The following is a 19,116-nucleotide window of genomic DNA, read 5'->3' on the forward strand; positions in this document are numbered from 1 at the left end:
AAATTTTGAGGACTAGACATTACAAATGTCCATTCTCATCTCATTTGGATTACCGTTTACAAACAGGTGGAATGACTTATGTTGATGACAGTCACATTGTCACGGTGTTGTTGCTTGGTAACTCGATCCAGTTTTCCACAGGACAGTTGTAACCATAGCAGTGGCCTGTATATGTTACTGTATAATTGATCAGTTACGACTACGAGAGTGAAAACATGGAGCAGGTAAGATGAGTTGTATTGAAACCATTTGCTTTTTATGTTGTTCCAAATAGTTTGCTGTTCCAATTTGCATAGTGTGTTTCTTTAGGACTGTGTTGCCGGACTGTACTTTTTTAAAATTTGTATAAGTTGAAACCAGCTAAATGTTTTTGTAGCTTTTGCAGCAACTACAAACGTCGGATGCATCTCTGCATCTTCATGTCGCTGGCTTCCATTGACAAATGACAATGAATGGTAGACTGTATCTTTGCATCTGCCCGTGTGAACGCAGCATCAGTCTTCACTCTCCACCATCTCTTTTCTGCTCTGTTTGTATGACTGCAGTGTAATAACATGTATCTTATGTCTTGTATGTCCTTAGAGGACAATGTACGTTTTGGAGATGCTCCTCCTCTGACCGTCATGGCCAGGCCTGGCTCTGTGGAGGAGCTGCTGGGGGTGGTCAAACTGCTGCTGTCGGACACCTTGGTCAGACGGGTGGGGGCCTGCTTCCAGTTCCACATCAGCTCAGAGGACGGACAATGCAAAAGCTATTACTTGGATCTGAGTCAAGGTGACCATTCAACCAGGTTGCATTGAAAATGTCAACGGATGTAACGGATTTGTTTTAGAAATTTGTTTGGCAATGTTTCAGCCCAGTCAGAGTCCCATTGACTTCCATTATAAAATGAAAGTTACATTTCCGAAAATATAAAAGATGATTATAACAAAGTCCACTTCTTTGGCCTACTGGCAGCTTAACACAATACATTTGACTGATGAGTACAGCAGTTTGTAAGCTGAGCTATGGAAAAGCACACTTCACGCACAGCCTCTATTTTAATTTTTGTCTTTTTAAAGGAAAAGAAAATAGGAGTGCAGCAGCCAGAGGCTATGGATGACTATTTGGGGGTCCTTGGGATGGAAAGGTTTAGGAACCCTTGCATTAACTGCCCAATGCCACAAAGCACCCTTAACATTTGTTTTATTGTCTGTGTGTGCATCGTAGGCAGCGGTGCAGCTGATGTAGGCTCCCCGTGCCAGCAGCCAGATGTCACCTTGAATATGTGTGACAGGGATCTACTGGCCATGTTTGAGGGCAGCCTGAGACCATATGCTGCCTACACCAGTGGGAGACTGAAAGTCCAGGGAGACCTGAAGACTGTAATGAAGTTGGGGGAAATCATAAAGTTACTTAGGCAATAGCTGTGGCAGTGTCCTAGTGAATCAACCACTTCAGTTAGAAGGTCCAAATTTCAGTCTTTGCTGCAGCCATGTGTCTTGTGGAAGAGTTTCTGAGTATGGCACTGCACAGTACTCCTTGTTCACATATTGCCTTAGTTGACTTTACAAATATATAATGTAGGCTCCAATTTCTATCCAAATTAGCTTACATGTTATAATTTATTTCAACAAGGGATTGGACTGCTAGTTATTTGACTAAAATAACTTCAGAATGCAATTACTGTAACTTGTGTTTTTATCTATTTCTAGGTGTTTTCTATTGTGTAATGCAAATTAATTGCAGTTTAATGTTTTATTTATTATAATAATTATAATTGATGTGGAAATTAGTCAGAGATGAGATGAAGCAACCTTTTCAGTTCCAACTATGAACAGTTCAAACCATGTAAGAATCACAGAAGCAGAGCAGAGGTATTAATATCAGCTAGTACTCCTACAGGGTGGTAAATAAGAATGCACAACATGCAATGCTTCCTTTTGAAATGTATGTCAATACTCCAAACGGCATTAAAAAGTGCACTTCTATATTTGTGTCTGTGTTTGTACAGTACCAAAACAAAGAGTCTTTCTTATTTTTTCTTTGTTTTGCGGGGCGCTAGTCCCTCAATTTCTTATTTCTGTGACGGTTCTGTATCACAAGTAACTGATTTGTATTGTGTGAAATAGACTCTCTCTGAGTAAAAGTGACTTTTGTGGAACATAATGTCAGTTGAGGTGTTTTCTGGGACATTTACGCCATCTACAGGATCGCAGATGCATTTTGGTTATTTTTCCACCCAATGTCAGTCATTAGATAATTTGAGGACTAGACATTACAAATGTCCATTCTCATCTCATTTGGTTTACCGTTTACAAACAGGTGGAATGGCACTGACTTACAGTATGTTGATGACAGTCACATTGTCACGGTGTTGTTGCTTGGTAACTCGATCCAGTTGTTTTCCACAGGACAGTTGTAACCATAGCAGTGGCCTGTATATGTTACTGTATAATTGATCAGTTACGAGAGTGAAAACATGGAGCAGGTAAGATGAGTTTTATTGAAACCATTTGCTTTTTATGTTGTTCCAAATAGTTTGCTGTCCCAATTTGCATAATGTGTTTCTTTAGGACTGTGTTGCCGGACTGTACCAATCTCTGGGAAGCTCTGTTGGAGGAGAGTTTTCATCTGAAGACCTGTGCGTTCTCTTCAACAAAATATTCCACTTACCTTCTACAAAAGAGGATGTGCACATGGCCATAAAGAAGGTACCTAACGTTCCACTCAACCACACATAAAAAAAACACAACTGCAGATTAACATTGAGAAAGATATTCTGTGGAAATCGGTTGTTTAGTCATTCAGCTGTTTCTTGTTCAGATTGCAGGGGATGATAAGGGCTGGTCGTGCATTGGAGAAAGGGTTTTGGATGTTCTCATTGAGATGGAGAGAGAGAGACAAAAGAGAGAAGAGGTACTTATTTGTTTTTTTCTTATAAAATCCAATTTTGAATGTTATCAATATGACATTTTGACAACTTTTAGGATTTAGAAGGCATTTTTCGAATCAGCGTCGGGTCTAAATGGATTAAAGTCAAATATTTGAACAGTGTTGTCACTACCGTTCCTGCCGTTGCCTTAAGTCGGCGCTATTTATCTGTAGCTCTACTGGGACCTCCAGCTTCTGAATATGGGGAAACTCAACACTGTGTACACGATGGACACAAAGCATGGCATCAGTCGCCAGACCATGAATAGAATGCAGTCACACACAAAGAGCACCAAACAAACTTGGAACAGATCCGATTCTGAGCCTGTAACTTCATATGGCCTTGACACAGACCTTTCACAGGTATGTATTAGCCTGTGCTCACACTGAAACAGATGACTACTTGGTCGAAGGCATTTTATAATAGCCTGACACTTTTCTTGCTTTGAATGTAGAGAATGCAGCTGACACGGAAGTGGGACCAGGAGAGTAAAGGCACGTATAAATCAAGATTGAGGAGGAAAGCCAGGCAGCACTGGGCCAGGTAACCATGACCCTAAACATAAGAAATGGTTAGGATTCCTATTCCATTCTCGTTACAAGGCTATAAATAGCCTTTCTACAAGCTCACAGGTTGTGAGCTTGTACTGTAGTTGTTACATTTTGCTGTCGTTTTTATGCTCAAAATACTTACACTGGGGTCAAAGTGGTTGACTTGCTAAGTTATTTCTGCACTGTCCCAATCATCTCCGTTCCGTCTTCCCAGGCTGGTAGCAGAGGGTGTGCACAGCATCATACCCTCTCTGTGGGTTGGGCAAGGGCTAAGGGTCAGAGGTCAGGCCTGGGGTTATGTCTCCCCATCTGACCTCCTCCTGCTGGTGGAAGTGAAGTATGATGCGGTCAGCCACATGCTCTACACAGAAATGCTGCAGGAGCATCACGGTAAGGACCTGCTAACACAAATACGAGAGTTAAGGATACTTTATACTTTGACGCACAGCCTTTTCACAAGCTTGCACTTGACACAAATATTTGTGTTTGCAACTGTCATGCGAAATAAATAATATAAAATGTCATGAAATTTCTTCGCCAAATGAAATATGTTTTACTTTAAGGCTTTAAGCCACTGCCTAATGTCTTTTAGGCCACAAATGGTAGCCTGTCAGAATTACCAGATCTACAAGCTCACGTTTAGAGGGAAATATTAGCAGACCTACAGTATTGAGCCCTCTGGGACTCGAGTCAACTAAGTATATAGGGTTTATATGTGGTTAAAGGTTGATATTTTTGGTTAAAACAACAATTAAGTTAAAGCTCTACATTCTGATAGTAATCATTGCTAGGGTGTTTGTTCAATATCAGGGGTTTCCCCATCTCTCCAGCTCTTTAATAAACAGAGAATATACATTTTGAGGTGGGTTTCCAATTCCAGCCAATCAGGAGAGAGAACCAATTTATCAGCTTCAATTTGATAGTGTTCCAGTTCCAATTTTGTCTGCTCATGTCTTTGTTTCATCACTTTCAATTTCAAGTTTATCCTGAGGACCCGTATCCTCCTGTATGAGTTCTCTCTCCAGATACAATTGGTATCCTGGCCTGAAAATGTACTTTCTCTTTACTAAAGAGCTGGGGAAACTGAATGAAGACTATAGTCGATATATACACACTATATCAATAATATATTGCTTACTGCACCTTTAAAGGCTAACAACACAATGCTTTTTTGTTTTTGTTTTGTTGAAAATCTGTTATTTTCAGTTGTGTCAAATTAGGTATGAGACTTAACATTTTTATTTTGGAACTCCACAGGTCTGACTGCATGGGAGACCCTGCTGCCAGGGCAACAGGACGAGGAAGAGGAGCGCCTGTGGGATCTAGCAGAAGAGGCTGTGAAATGCGGTGACCTGCTCCGTCTGGCCGAGCTGCCAGGAGCTTTCAGAATGTACAGGTAACAAAACTTGCATGCAAAGTTTGTGTTCACTCCTACTCTTCTCATATTTGAGCTATTACTAATCATAGAGACACACACACACGCCCGTGCACGCACACACACACACACACACACACACACACACACAGTACTTGCCCAACAATGGGGAAGCATATGACATGACTTATTTTGGTTGCACTTTCTCCCCAGGTCACATGAGGGAGTGTCTCTTAAGAGCTGTCGAGAAGGTTCTGGTTCCAGGGAGAAATCATGGTCTGCAATAACGATCCTCACTGAGTTACAAACCTCTTGTCAACAAGAGAGCGACGCACTCACAGCCCTGAGCAAGAGGTAGATAGAGAGTAAATGGCAGCTTGTAAATAACTCCCTCATTTGAGTTTTGACTTGACTTTCACGTGATCATCTTTCTCAGCTCCTTAGTTTTTATTTAGTTTAGGCACGTGCCCAGGGGCCCGAGAATTTCCCCTGCTAATCCGAATGAAATAAATGTTGTCTAAAAAGATTAGTGTTTTAATGTTGGTGAGAAGGGCAGCTGAAAAGTGCAATTGTGTCTAAAGCAGCAACAACGCGCTAGATTGGCTGTCACTCTGGGGAGGTGGTGGGGGGGGGTAGGCGACCGGAAATAGGCCAATATAACGGCATAAAACTGCCCCAAAACGCCTACAAAACAGCAAAAAATGTGCGTGCGCGTGAAGGGGAGCCCTTCTAGCTTCAGTGCCCAGGGGCCCTCAGAGGTGTTAATCCGGCCCTGAGCAGAGCAATACATTTAGAAGGATTTATTAAAACAAACTGAGGTTCTTCCATAAACAGGGCAAAGAAGGCAGGACAAAAACACAGAAACCATACAGGAACTCACACCACAGGGAACTACGAACCAACAAGAACATAATGCAAACACAGGACTTAAATACACACAGGATAACAGGGCACAGGTGGAACCAAAATACAATCAACATTAGGATAGGCTGGGGGACTAAAAGGACACAGGTGGAAACACTGACAAATTACAAGGCAGGATAGACAAGGTAACTAACAGTAACTAGGAAGACAGGAACACTAGGCACAATACTACAAAATAAGAAACACAAAACCAAGGCAACAAATAAACTGAGGCTAAAGCGTAGTAGCGTAGATATAGGGGTTCCAATCTAATGGAGCTAGATACTGAGAAGATACTACTAGACATGATACTGAGAAGATACTAGACAAGATACTGCTGATGTTACCGGCCTCAGACCTAGGGGAGTCTGGGTCGGTACAAGCGATTCACAGGCTTGAATGCCATGTGGATCTGTGAAAGACGAGGAACAGGACACGAACTTTAGTGTTGCTTTGCTCGGTCAGCAGCGGTTTATTACTAACTCAATGTCAACATTCATATTGTGCATTCAAGATCAAAATAATAATAGACACATAACATACTTCACAATAGCTTCAAAAATACAAAATACAATAAACCAAAAATAAAGTACACAATAATAAACCTTTTGACATCCTATCCAATCTGTATCTCAACATACAAACTTAACACTGTAATCAGAACACTCAGATTCCATTTATCATCATTAGCTCAAATACATTCAAATAACACGTACGTTTTCATTCAGACACGCACGCACGCACGCACGCGCACCACGTGTGCTGTCTGTGTGGTAACACAGTGTAAAACTACCTGGCAGCAGCCATTATTCAACTCTATCAAAACAATAAAACTACTGATCCAAACTCACTTCAAGTACACTCAAAACGTTACTAAACATGTCACTGACAGTTCACAGTAGTTTCAACATCATTAGGAATGTTTAGATATGATTCTTATACCTGTGAAAGACGAGGAACAGGACACGAACTTTAGTGTTGCTTTGCTCGGTCAGCAGCGGTTTATTACTAACTGCGCATGCGTGGGACCGAGACTATAGGTAGTTCCTCTATGATTCACAGTAGCGCAAGAGCGCCATCTATTGACTAGGAAGTCTAATAAGATGTGGCATCTCATAAAAAAGTGTCAATAAATGTTAGAATAGTTCTAATAAATCTTAAAAAATGGGGGGTGTATGTTTTAGTGCAAAACTATAATAGAGGCTATTTCTGAACCCTCTACACTCTCCCCTGCTTCAAGAGATGTCTCCTGACATCTAGAACTAAACAAACAATGAGTAGTCAAGTCATAGTCAGGGAAAAGTCATCAGTCTAGTCTGTGTAGTGTCTGGTGAGGTTCATTGGAGTTAGTCAAAGTCTGTCAAGTCAGTGAACTTCAGTCAAATCCTATGTAAGTCTTCTGTCCTAATAAGTCCATTCAGTTGGGGTAGGGTAGTAGTAGGTTTGGGGCAGAACTGGGTAAGGGGTCATGGGGTAAGGCACACATGTGAACATGGCGTTTGCTTCGGGCCTCCAGTGCTGGTATGACGGCTGTCCGAAATGTTCATATGTGAATCTTTCTTTGGGTTTTACAGTCCGGGTGGACCTCCTCGCGGGCAGTTCCTCTCCACCTCGTGGCTCTATGTCAGGTTCAACCATATCCTCTGGCAACCCTGGACCTGTATCACCCTCGTTGTCATCCATCACAGGTTGTTCCTGGACATTCTCAGCAGGCAGCGCGTCAGCTGGTGTTGGTGCTTGTGCTGATGCTGGTACAACAACTGGAACAGCTTCCTCCTGCTGATGCATATCACCTGGTTCTGTCGTTTGTCTTAGAGGTTGGAAATCTGGTGCTACAGCTCTGAGATGATTGTGTGGTTCAGGTTGAGGCGCCTGATGTCTGACTGTCCTCCTTGTGTACACAGGTAACGATCGGAGGTTGTAGGAATATCCTTCCTCTTCAGCAGAATCATCCGATTCCTGCTCAGCTGTTTCTCTGTTGTTAGTCTGTTTGTCTCTCTGTTTTCTCTGTTTCTTTTGTGCATGACAGGGCTGCTCATCTTGTTCGAATGGCAAGTCATTTACAGATAACAGGAGGTTACGATGCAGAACGCGAATAGTTCGTTCTCCCTTTTCTGCTTGAACTTTGTACACAGGCCCGTCTCCCACCCGTTCAATGACTCTGTGAACTTTCTCCTCCCAGTAAGCACGGAGTTTGCCAGGTCCACCTCTCTCGGACAGGTTCCTGACAAGCACGCGATCTCCTGGCTGAAGTGCAATCCCTTTAACACCACGGTCGTAGTATTTTTTTCCTTTTGCAGAGCTCTTCTGGCTATTCTCTGAGGCGATCCTGTAAGCCTCCTGCATCCGAGAAGCCCATTTCTGTGCAAACTCCTGTCGACTCGACACCTCTTCCTCCTTTCTCAGATCAAAGACTAAGTCAATGGGCAAACGTGGGGCTCTTCCATAGAGGAGAAAGAATGGCGAATAGCCAGTTGCTTCATGTCTCGTACAGTTGTACGCATGGACGATGTGGGGTAAATGGTCTTTCCACTCAGCTTTTCTTTCCTCTTGGAGAGTGCGGAGCATCTGTAACAGTGTTCTATTCAGGCGTTCCACCGGGTTCCCCTGCGGGTGGTATGGTGTGGTTCGAGAATGGGAAATGCCAGACAGCTGTTGGAGTCGCTGGAATAGATTGTTCTCGAATTCTCGTCCCTGATCATGGTGTAACTTCTCAGGGTATGAGAAACGTGGGATAAAATCACTGAAGATTTTCTCAGCTGCTGTTTTGCCTGACTTATTCTTAGTCGGGTAGGCTTGTGCGAAGCGGGTGAAGTGATCTACCAGGACTAAAATGTACTCAAAGCCTCCTTTACTTGGCTCTAGGTGGAGGTAATCAATGGAAATAAGCTCAAATGGGGCACTGGTCGTGATTGAACCCATGGGTGCTTTTTCTGGGATGGTGGGTCGTTTCTGCTTAATACAGGAGCACTGGCGGATGACATAATGTTCTATTTCACGCTGCATGAATGGCCAATAGAACCTTTGCCTTGCCAGGTGAATAACTTTGTCAGCCCCGACATGACCCATGTCGTCATGCAGGTGTTTGAGCACAGTGGACTTCAGCTTACTGGGGAGAACGAGCTGTTTCCATTTTCCTGCTTGCCTGTATAGAATGCCTTTGTCCAGTTTGAGTCTGTTCCATTCATGTACTAGTCTCCTTGTCTCTTGTGGCATTTGTCTTTTGTCTTTGTCATTGGGGTTCCATCCCCTCCTCTTCAATGTCATCACCTCAGAGATTGCTGCATCCTCCTTTTGGGCCGCTCTGATGTCTTCAGGGGTGATAGTGGGGATTGTCACAGGTGGATCGTCGTCACCAGAAGAGAGTTGCAGTGCAGCCATCCATGGCACATCCTTCTCAGCCACTGCTTTGTTTCCCTGCCATATGGTGGAAACTACATCTGGGGGCAGAGTTTCAGTGTACTCCCCTATGTGACCATGAAGCTTTACTGGGTACCGTGACAGTGTGTCAGCGTCAGCATTCGCCTTGCCTGGCCTGTATTTTATGGTGAAGTGGAAATCTGCCAACTCACCCACCCAGCGATGTCCGACGGCGTTGAGTTTGGCTGTGCTCAACACATAAGTAAGGGGGTTATTGTCTGTGTACACGGTGAATGTGGGTGCATAGTAGAGATAATCCCTGAATTTATCGCAGATGGCCCACTTCAATGCCAGAAACTCGAGCTTGCCAGAATGGAGATGGTAATTCTTTTCTGCAGGTGTGAGTGTTCTGGATCCATAAGCGATGACGCGGAGTTTCCCCCCTTGCTGCTGATAGAGCACAGCCCCCAGACCTTCATTGGACGCGTCAGTATTTAACACAAAGGGCAAATTAAAATCTGGGTAGGCTAAAATGGGTGGATTGGTCAACATGTCTACGATGCGAGAGACGACAGCACTGTGTTCGGGGGTCCACTGGACAGGTGTATTAGAGGGGAGCTGGCCAGGCTTTGTGACTTTTCTTTTGTGTGCAACGTTGTTATCTTTAACAGGTCTCTGGTTGGGCAGACTGGGACCCTCTGCAAGCTTGAATAGTGGCCGTGCAATCCTGGAAAAGTCCTGTATGTAGGATCTGTAATAGCCTAGGAAACCTAACAGACTTCTGACTTCTCCCACATTCTTCGGCTCTCTCTCTTTTTGCTGCAGCACTGCTTCCAGGTCTTTCGGGTCTATCTGGACACCTTCACTTGTCACTAGGCGTCCGATGTATCTCACTTCTCGTCTGAACAGCTCACATTTCTTTGGACGTAACTTGATGCCATGCTCTCGCAGGCGGCGGAGCACTTGCCTCAGGTCCTCCACGTGGTCTTGGAATGATTTAGAAAAACAGAGAGTGTCATCCAAATAAGGAGAGCAGCATTCGTCCCTCATGCCCTCGAAGACACCCTCCATACATCTTTGAAAGGCCGCTGGAGCGTTGGTAAGGCCAAAGGGTAGGCGAAGCCACTCATATAATCCCCAAGGAGTACTAAAAGCGGTCAGGTGCCTGGAACTCTCGTCGACAAAGCCCTGGTGGTACGCGCTGCCTTGGTCGAGTATTGAGAACCAGGAGTAGCCTCCCAGGTTATCCAGCAGGTCTTGAATGCGCGGAAGCGGATGACGGTCTGGGACAGTTTTGCGGTTTAACTCCCTGAAGTCAACGCATAGACGCAAGCTCTTATCTTTTTTTCTGACACAAACCACGGGGGATGAGTACGGTGAAGTGGACTTTCTTATCCAGCCATGGTCAAGCAGGTTCTGCACATATTCTTTTACCTCTCTGTACAGGGGTTTCGGGATTGCATTGTAGCGTTTTTGGACTGGTGTCTCATCATTTAGCTGAATTTTGAGTTGCAGGTTTGGGATGCAACCTATGTCAGAGTCATTCTTTGCAAAGGCATCTGACTCATCGTATAACATGTCTCTGGCTATCTCTTGTTCCTCCTCTTCGAGGTGTGACAATTCAATAGGTGGGTGCCATTTATCTTGAGTCAGAGCGGAGCAGGTTTGAACAGTGGAACGGTTTATGGGCTTTGGGTTGTCGGTGGAATGGTTAATGGGTTTGGCCTCAGTAATTTCCTCAAGTGTGCCTAAAATGGTTCTCTGTGACAGATAGATGTCATGTTTAGTGACATTCTGAATAGGGATTTTTGCAGTTTTAGTTGAGCCATTGGGGACATCTACTAAAGTGGGAAAGGGGTCTAAACCCTCCGGGCAGTTGTTCTCTGTGCTCGGCTCAAATAGCATTGTTCCGCCACGGGGCCATGCTCTGACTCTGCACTTCACCTCACATATTTGACCAACAGGAATAGTTAGTCCTTTCTTTCCAACTCGCACAGTGTACTGAGGAGGTGTTTCATCAGGGGGCAGTATCTGGAGAACAGAAACAAGGGTTTCCACTGTGCTTTCACTGACACTCAAGGCTTCCTTCAGTATTGCAGTCATATCCACCTGTTCTTTGTTCTCTTTGATCATCTCTGCAATAACATTGCTACCTAACAGGGGACAGTTAACACAGTTCTGACTGATTAATATGGGCACCTGTATGTCAGCATGTCCATGGCTCTCACTGTGTATCTGTAAGTCAACGTAAGCCCATCCATCAAAGGGAACCGATGTACCATTTGCTGCAGCTATTTTGAGGGGTTTATCTGGGAATAGGGAGGAGAGTGGCTGTATTATGACACTAGGCAATGCTTCCTCTACCCACGCCCTCCCCACCATAGTCACTTGGGCCCCTGAGTCGAGCAGCATTTGGAGAGGGACCCCATTGATTGCACATGAGACCATACATCGCTTGCCAATTAGTTGTGCTACACGTTTTCTTGGTGTTGCCTGGCGCTGGGTAGTCTTTGGTTTTCCTGGGTTTACTGTTTCAACTAAGTTAACCTGTACTGGAGACTTGTTACTGGCGACGGTCACTGGCAGCCTCACTCCAGTGACCTCCTCTCGTTTCCCGATGCCTTTCTCTGCAGACAGCCAACGGCTCTATGTCCTTCCTGACCACATATGAAACAGTGAGGGCAATGTTTAATGTTCTTTTGCACACAATCCTGACATCGGCCCCTGGTTTCAGCTGTTTGGGATCTAATTGAGGGTTGGTGCGGGGTTGGACCTGGGTTCACAGGAGTCGTAGATTCTGTGGGTTTGACAACCTGGGCAAAGTATTTGGTCAGTGAGGACACTTGTGCGGTCAGTTCTAGGATAGCAGCACGGTTAGCCTGTAATTCAGAGTCAACTTTGGTCTGTTTAGTCTGGTCAGTCTGCTCAGTCTGAGCTGTACTTACAGTCACTGGTCGGGGTTTAATCACAGTACCAAGGCGTCTTAACCTCTCTGCCTCCTCACTTGTGGACTTAGTGATCTGTTCTAGGAGAAGGTCATCATTAACCTGCAAGTCTGTGAGGAACGGTTTGAGATCACATCTGACATGGTTATTTTTTTCATTCAACCCTTGGTAGAGTGTGTGAAGGAATGTACCCTGAACAAGCTTTCTGTCATAACAAAAATCTGCACCTGGCTGTTGTGACTCAAAAACAACTCTCTGTTTTAGACCCATGATTCTATACAAAAACTGCTGTGGGCCCTCTTTGTCTTGCTGTCTGGCAGTACTAAGCTCCTGAAAAAGCTCAGTGCTGTTTTTGTCTCTGATATGGGAACGGAGAAACCGTTTTAACTCACTCATAGTAAGGTCATCTTTGTTAGTTAACATTTCTCTGAATGTACCAGGTTTAGTTATCTTAAGCACAGTGCGGATTATCTCTGACTCACTAAACCCTTCATGTAACCCTTCATCCATCTGTTTACAAAGGCTACTGAATGACATTTCACACCCTGTGTCAGAAATCTGTCCACCATGAAGTTTAAACTCTCTACGTGGAAACAGAGCAGCTACATCAGTCAATCTCACCACCTGCTCACCACTACTGGAGGACGGACTGGCACGGCCAGGAGGGGCACCACCTGCACTGCTGGTGATGGATCTGGCTGGCGATGAAGTGGCAAGGTTCCTGGTTGGTGCGCTAGTGTCTCTGTCCATAGTCGGTTGAGGTGTGTGAATGTCTCTTTCCCTGGGTTGGGACAACAGGTGACTGTCCATGGTCGCTGTAGTTGAACTGGTCTGTTGGGTCACTGCATCGTCCGTCTGGAGGGGTGCAGCCTCGACCACTCCTCTCACGTCAGCTCCTACCACAGTACCTCTTCCATCCAGGGGTCGGAACATGTCCTCGATCATGTCGTTGAGGGGAAGGATTTGAGACATGCCTTCATCCTCCATGACTTTCAACTTGTCACTTTTCAGGTAGTCGACAATCAAATCATACAGTTCTGGTTCACTCAAAGCCGCAAGCTCCTCAGCGTCTCTGTATTCATCAACAGCACTGGCAACAGTCTGTAGCTGACTGGTACTCAAGGCTAAGAGTCTCTTTTGGATCGTGAATATCAGCATCCTTCGTGGGGTTGTGGTAGTAGCCATCTTCAGCGCCCGTGGTCTCTACTCTCTGGATGACGCACAGCAATGCAGCCTTCCCTGAAGCTTTAGACACAGGTTCTCTCCGTGGCAGTTCCCACTTTCCCAGCTAGGTGGCGCTGTGATCCCGGACGAGCCCCCAATTGTTACCGGCCTCAGACCTAGGGGAGTCTGGGTCGGTACAAGCGATTCACAGGCTTGAATGCCATGTGGATCTGTGAAAGACGAGGAACAGGACACGAACTTTAGTGTTGCTTTGCTCGGTCAGCAGCGGTTTATTACTAACTCAATGTCAACATTCATATTGTGCATTCAAGATCAAAATAATAATAGACACATAACATACTTCACAATAGCTTCAAAAATACAAAATACAATAAACCAAAAATAAAGTACACAATAATAAACCTTTTGACATCCTATCCAATCTGTATCTCAACATACAAACTTAACACTGTAATCAGAACACTCAGATTCCATTTATCATCATTAGCTCAAATACATTCAAATAACACGTACGTTTTCATTCAGACACGCACGCACGCACGCACGCGCACCACGTGTGCTGTCTGTGTGGTAACACAGTGTAAAACTACCTGGCAGCAGCCATTATTCAACTCTATCAAAACAATAAAACTACTGATCCAAACTCACTTCAAGTACACTCAAAACGTTACTAAACATGTCACTGACAGTTCACAGTAGTTTCAACATCATTAGGAATGTTTAGATATGATTCTTATACCTGTGAAAGACGAGGAACAGGACACGAACTTTAGTGTTGCTTTGCTCGGTCAGCAGCGGTTTATTACTAACTGCGCATGCGTGGGACCGAGACTATAGGTAGTTCCTCTATGATTCACAGTAGCGCAAGAGCGCCATCTATTGACTAGGAAGTCTAATAAGATGTGGCATCTCATAAAAAAGTGTCAATAAATGTTAGAATAGTTCTAATAAATCTTAAAAAATGGGGGGTGTATGTTTTAGTGCAAAACTATAATAGAGGCTATTTCTGAACCCTCTACACTGACATGTTACTAGACATGATACTATACAATGATACTGACATTATACTGACCATGATATTGACATGATGACCATGATACTGACATGATATTGACATGATACTCAAAGTTCACGGTCCGAGGAGCGGACCGTGACAAGAACAAAACTAATGCAGATGTTTAACAATAATTTAACTCTTGAGAGTGTAAAATGGACCCATACGGGTGCTGCTCTCAAGAGTTAAAGATCTATAAGGGTCCATTTAGTTTCCAACTCTCCATTTAGCTGGGGACCACGTGGAACCCCCTCAAGGACCACTGGTGGTCCCCGGACCACTGGTTGAGAACCACTGCTATACAGTATGTAAAATGCCACCCATTTGGTACTGTGAATCAGTTAACTAATAATAAACATTTACTTAATATTTTACAAAACAACTCAGGTTGATATACTGCGCTGAAACACATCTCTGACTAGGACGGTCATGACTTTAGGGGCTCTTTGCTTGTATCTCCCCAACAGGCTCGACAGGGAGGCCCTGAGGCTGTTGTGTCTGTACATCAGGTTGGCCACTCTCAGAGCTCACAGAGAGAAAGTGTCCTATGGTGCTCTGTTGGCAACCAGACAGACCTGGGAGACATGGTAGGCCAAAGGCCAATGCAGTAGTTATCAAATACCCCCCAAAAAGAATCATATTTGAACTGAGGATCCCCCAAAATAATCCTATTTGAACTGGGGAACCCCTATGCTGACAAGCACTTGGAAATTGTAGGAGTATATTTAGTTAGACTTAAGTTCCACAGAAAAATATTGTGAAAATAGCCGAATTTACAAGCGTGTAGATCTGCTATTTTGACATCGCCCCTTTCTTATATTATTTGACAATGTGGCCAATGTTTGACCAGATCTTATAGTATTATTTGTTGATTACTTTAATAAACAAATTAATGGGGCTGGGCTCTTTCATTTTGTTGTCAATTCACTGTATTCCCAAGGACCCCAATTTGATTTGTATTTTGCCACAGACCCCTATTTGAAATTATTTTGTTAGATTAGATTTGTGTTGTTAAAATCTTTAAAGATTATTTCACTTTTTTTTGTTTAAAAAAGACAAATCTACAGTATAAGCTCACAACCATTTTGATATGATAAGCTGTGAGCTTGAAGTATACAATAGGATTGGAATATAAAATAGGGTTAAAGTGGTTCAATTTATTTTGATATGAAATTAAACTAATTTGGAACCCTCTCAAAGACTTTGAGAACCACTGTGCTATGGACAGTGATGATCACAATTCAATTGCACATATATGCACAGTTGCACACAGTAACTCAGTACGAAGTGTCCTTGGGCAAAACACTGAACCTCACATTGCCTCCAATGAGTTGGTCGGTGCTAGCTTGCCACCATTGGTGTGTGAATGTGGGAAGTGAGGACGCTCGTGTTGATGTATGAATAAATGGTAAAGCGTTTTGAGCGCTATAAAAATGCAATCCATTTTACTGTCCATCGTGTGGTTTCAGGCCATGTGTCAGCAGTCTGTGCAGAAAAGAGCAGGCCACTGTATGGGTACAAGACACAGATGATGATGAGTTCAGGAATGAAAATGAGTTCTCTATCACCTTATCCCCAGAGCAGGTAGTGTAAATTTACATGCATCTATGAATTGCATGAATTAAATATTTCCTTTTATGTACTGATGTGACTTGTGGTCTTCAATGTAACAAAAAAGAAAACATACTGTACTTTTTTGGATGATACATCTCTTGGCACCTCCCAACAGGCAGTACTGCAGTGGCTGGTGCTGAATCAGGAGCAAGAGAGAAAGTACCTGCTCAGGTTGCTACATGGGGTCTCCCTTGAGGACTTGCAGGGTCCAGGGTGCCAGTGGCCTCTGAGAGAGGGTAACTGCACTTACATTTCTGTGCATTTGTCTGTCAGAAAATATCGACTTGGTATTGCTTTATGTCTGCGTTATGTTCCTTTTCAGAACATCCACAGATGCACGCTGCCTTAAGGGACGGCTGTGTAAGAATGCTGAGGCAAATCCACGCTGCACTGCAGACACGCTCTCACATCCGTACCCAATCAGAGCAGATTGCTGCTCAGCCCCTCAGCCAGATACCAGCAGGGTTCTCTACACCCCAGTGGGGAGCGTGTGCCCTGGTCCTGATGATGCAGTTGATGGAGCACCATGAAGCCCAGACTTCAGCTGTACTGCCAGCTATATTGAACATGGTGGGTTACAAATCAATCCATTAACCACACATTTTCTGAAATAGTGAAAACAGCAGATCTATAAGCCCACAGCGCGCATTGCATTCGATATGTTGTGTGTGTGTGTGTGTGTGTGTGTGTGTGTGTGTGTGTGTGTGTGTGTGTGTTTTTTACATATGTGTAGAGCGCACAGCATCTTCAAGCAGTGAGGGAGGACTACGAAACTGCCGTTGAAGAGCAGCGTCTTTGCAGCCTATTTCAACTACTGACCTCAGAGAACCCTCTTCCTGCTGACTCCCTACCCTCTGCTGGTCCAACCACAGCCCAGAATAGCAACGCAAAACCCCAAAACAACACTGTTGTTGGAGAGGCCAGTGGAGAGGCAAATCCAATGCAAGCCCCAGATATGCACGATGTCTGCACAGGTATTGGAAGTAAACACAAGCATACTGTAGATTCAGAGATACAAAATACCATAAAAGGGACTCAAGACAGACACGCATGCACGCACGCCTGTAACATAATGTGCATTTATTTGCATTCACCATTTCTTCCCCAGGCTGTGGTGCAGCCATGGAGGACGTGCCATATCTGGAGGTCTTGTGCATGTCAGATGCCACAACAACCACTGACGGGCGCACAATGGATAAAGGAACGCTAGAGGATGCGCAGGGGCAGGGCCGTCCGAGGAAGACTCCCCAGAGCTATGAGAAACAGGAATCCCTGATCACACTGGCTTGGAGCAAGCCACCAGAGGATGACAGTGACAGTGACAACGAGGCTGAGGATGCAGTCGCAGGCACAGCAGCCGAGCAGGTTGCTGAATTCAGTGCGAAGTCAGTGGAAGGTACCGTTACCGACTTGCACGGTACAGCTGGAGTCTTGCAATTTGAGGAGGGCCCTCGACTAGGGAGTCACATGGATGAGGTGGGTTCTTCTCTGTGCCGTTTTGGAGGTGACCCATACACACAGTTTGCAGACGAGCAAAAGGCCACTGATGGAGATCAGCAGGTGTAAACCTATTGCAGACCAGGTGTCACAATATCCTGTTCAGTCTCTTCTCTGACTTCGTTTTCATTTTTTATCGTGTAACGCTAGTGGTAGGCAAGTACGCAATTATATGCTAAGCCATTAGATGGCGGTCCAGAACATAATCAATGGCTAATTTAAGAACTGTAATGTGCTGGGCTTATATACAGAATAATAACTATAGTTATAAAGGTTAATGAATAAACAATTGTTGTTGTGTAACTGCATACTGATAGAACAGTATGTAATCAAATCTTGCAGGTCCAGATAGAAATGCTTGCATTATCATTTTGTGCAGGCATCATCTTTAAATATTGTTAAAGGACATTTAGTCATAAAGCTTTCAGCTTTCATCCAAAAAGAGGAATGAGGAATATAAATACAGCATTCAAAAAATAATTGAAAGACAGCTGTGCTCATCCTACAGTTTCATCAATACAAAGCCATGGTATCTCATTTGTTCACATGGGTTCAGTCAGTGCCATAGTGCACCTCTTGCATAGCCACTGAGACAATCAGAAATCTCATCCTACTGATCCATCTGGGGAAATCTAAATTCAATTAATGTGCTTGGATGCCAGAGAACACCAACAGTAAATTCCTATGTACACTGCTATTGAAAACAATCTTGAAACTTACTATTCCATATGAAGGAACAATATCAAGTCTTTCCAAATCGTTTCTAGAGTGCACCTATGCTTCTAATTCAGTCTCAGTATGGGTAAAAGTATAACAAGCATTCTTCAGGTGGGGGTAGATTATCTATTTGTATATTATTTGAGAATGTCAGTTACGACACAAAATGTAAATAAATCATTTGCCAGGCAAGATATTATCACTGTCGAACCAGTTCTGGCCTTTGGGCCGCCTGCTGCTTGCCACTAACGGTTCACATTGGTCTTGTCCTGCATTTCAGCTTGATTCTGAGACTCTGATGGAAAGGCCAGTTCCAGAGCCCCCAGAGAATCGAACACAAGCCCCTTCTGATGGTAACCTGCAAACTAATGTTTTGGTAATGGGAACCCCAGAGGTTGAACAAACGCGTCATTTAGCTAGCTCTCCTACAACTGGGGTGAACGAGGCCAACCTCCCCTCTGATTTAACCAGTGTGGGAGCTCATTTGGGTTTCATGGATGGACAAGTTGAGCTGGAAATAAGTCCCACACAAACAGAGTCAAAACAGTGGGATGTGAAAGGGCCTGAAGCGCCTTTCACTGAGGACAATGGATACATCTCACGAGCCAGTGTAAGACTATTACTGCATTTTTGCATACACACACACAAGTGCTTGATAATTGCCAGATGTCATTTTTAAACATTTAAAATTCACTTGTGTAAAGCCTTTCTATGGACATTTCCTCATTATGCATCCTCCCCAAAAGGTTAATTATTCTGGTGGTTCCTGTCTACAGGTAGACTATAGTATCCCAGAGACAGAGTCGAGCCAGGAATTGGTCTCATTAATTGAGAGAGAGAGGACAATGCAGAGAAAGGTGGAACAGAAGCAGCAGAGAGACAGAGAGAGACAACTGCTAAGGGTGAGTCTGAGATGGACTGAGGTCTTTTGAGGGAAATTGTTATGCGGGAACGCCTACTGAGTGAATCGATTAATCAGATTGCATTGAACAAGGTTAGAT

This window comes from Protomyctophum parallelum (genome assembly GCF_964188405.1).
Source record: "Protomyctophum parallelum genome assembly, chromosome: 4".
Lineage (NCBI taxonomy): Eukaryota > Metazoa > Chordata > Actinopteri > Myctophiformes > Myctophidae > Protomyctophum > Protomyctophum parallelum.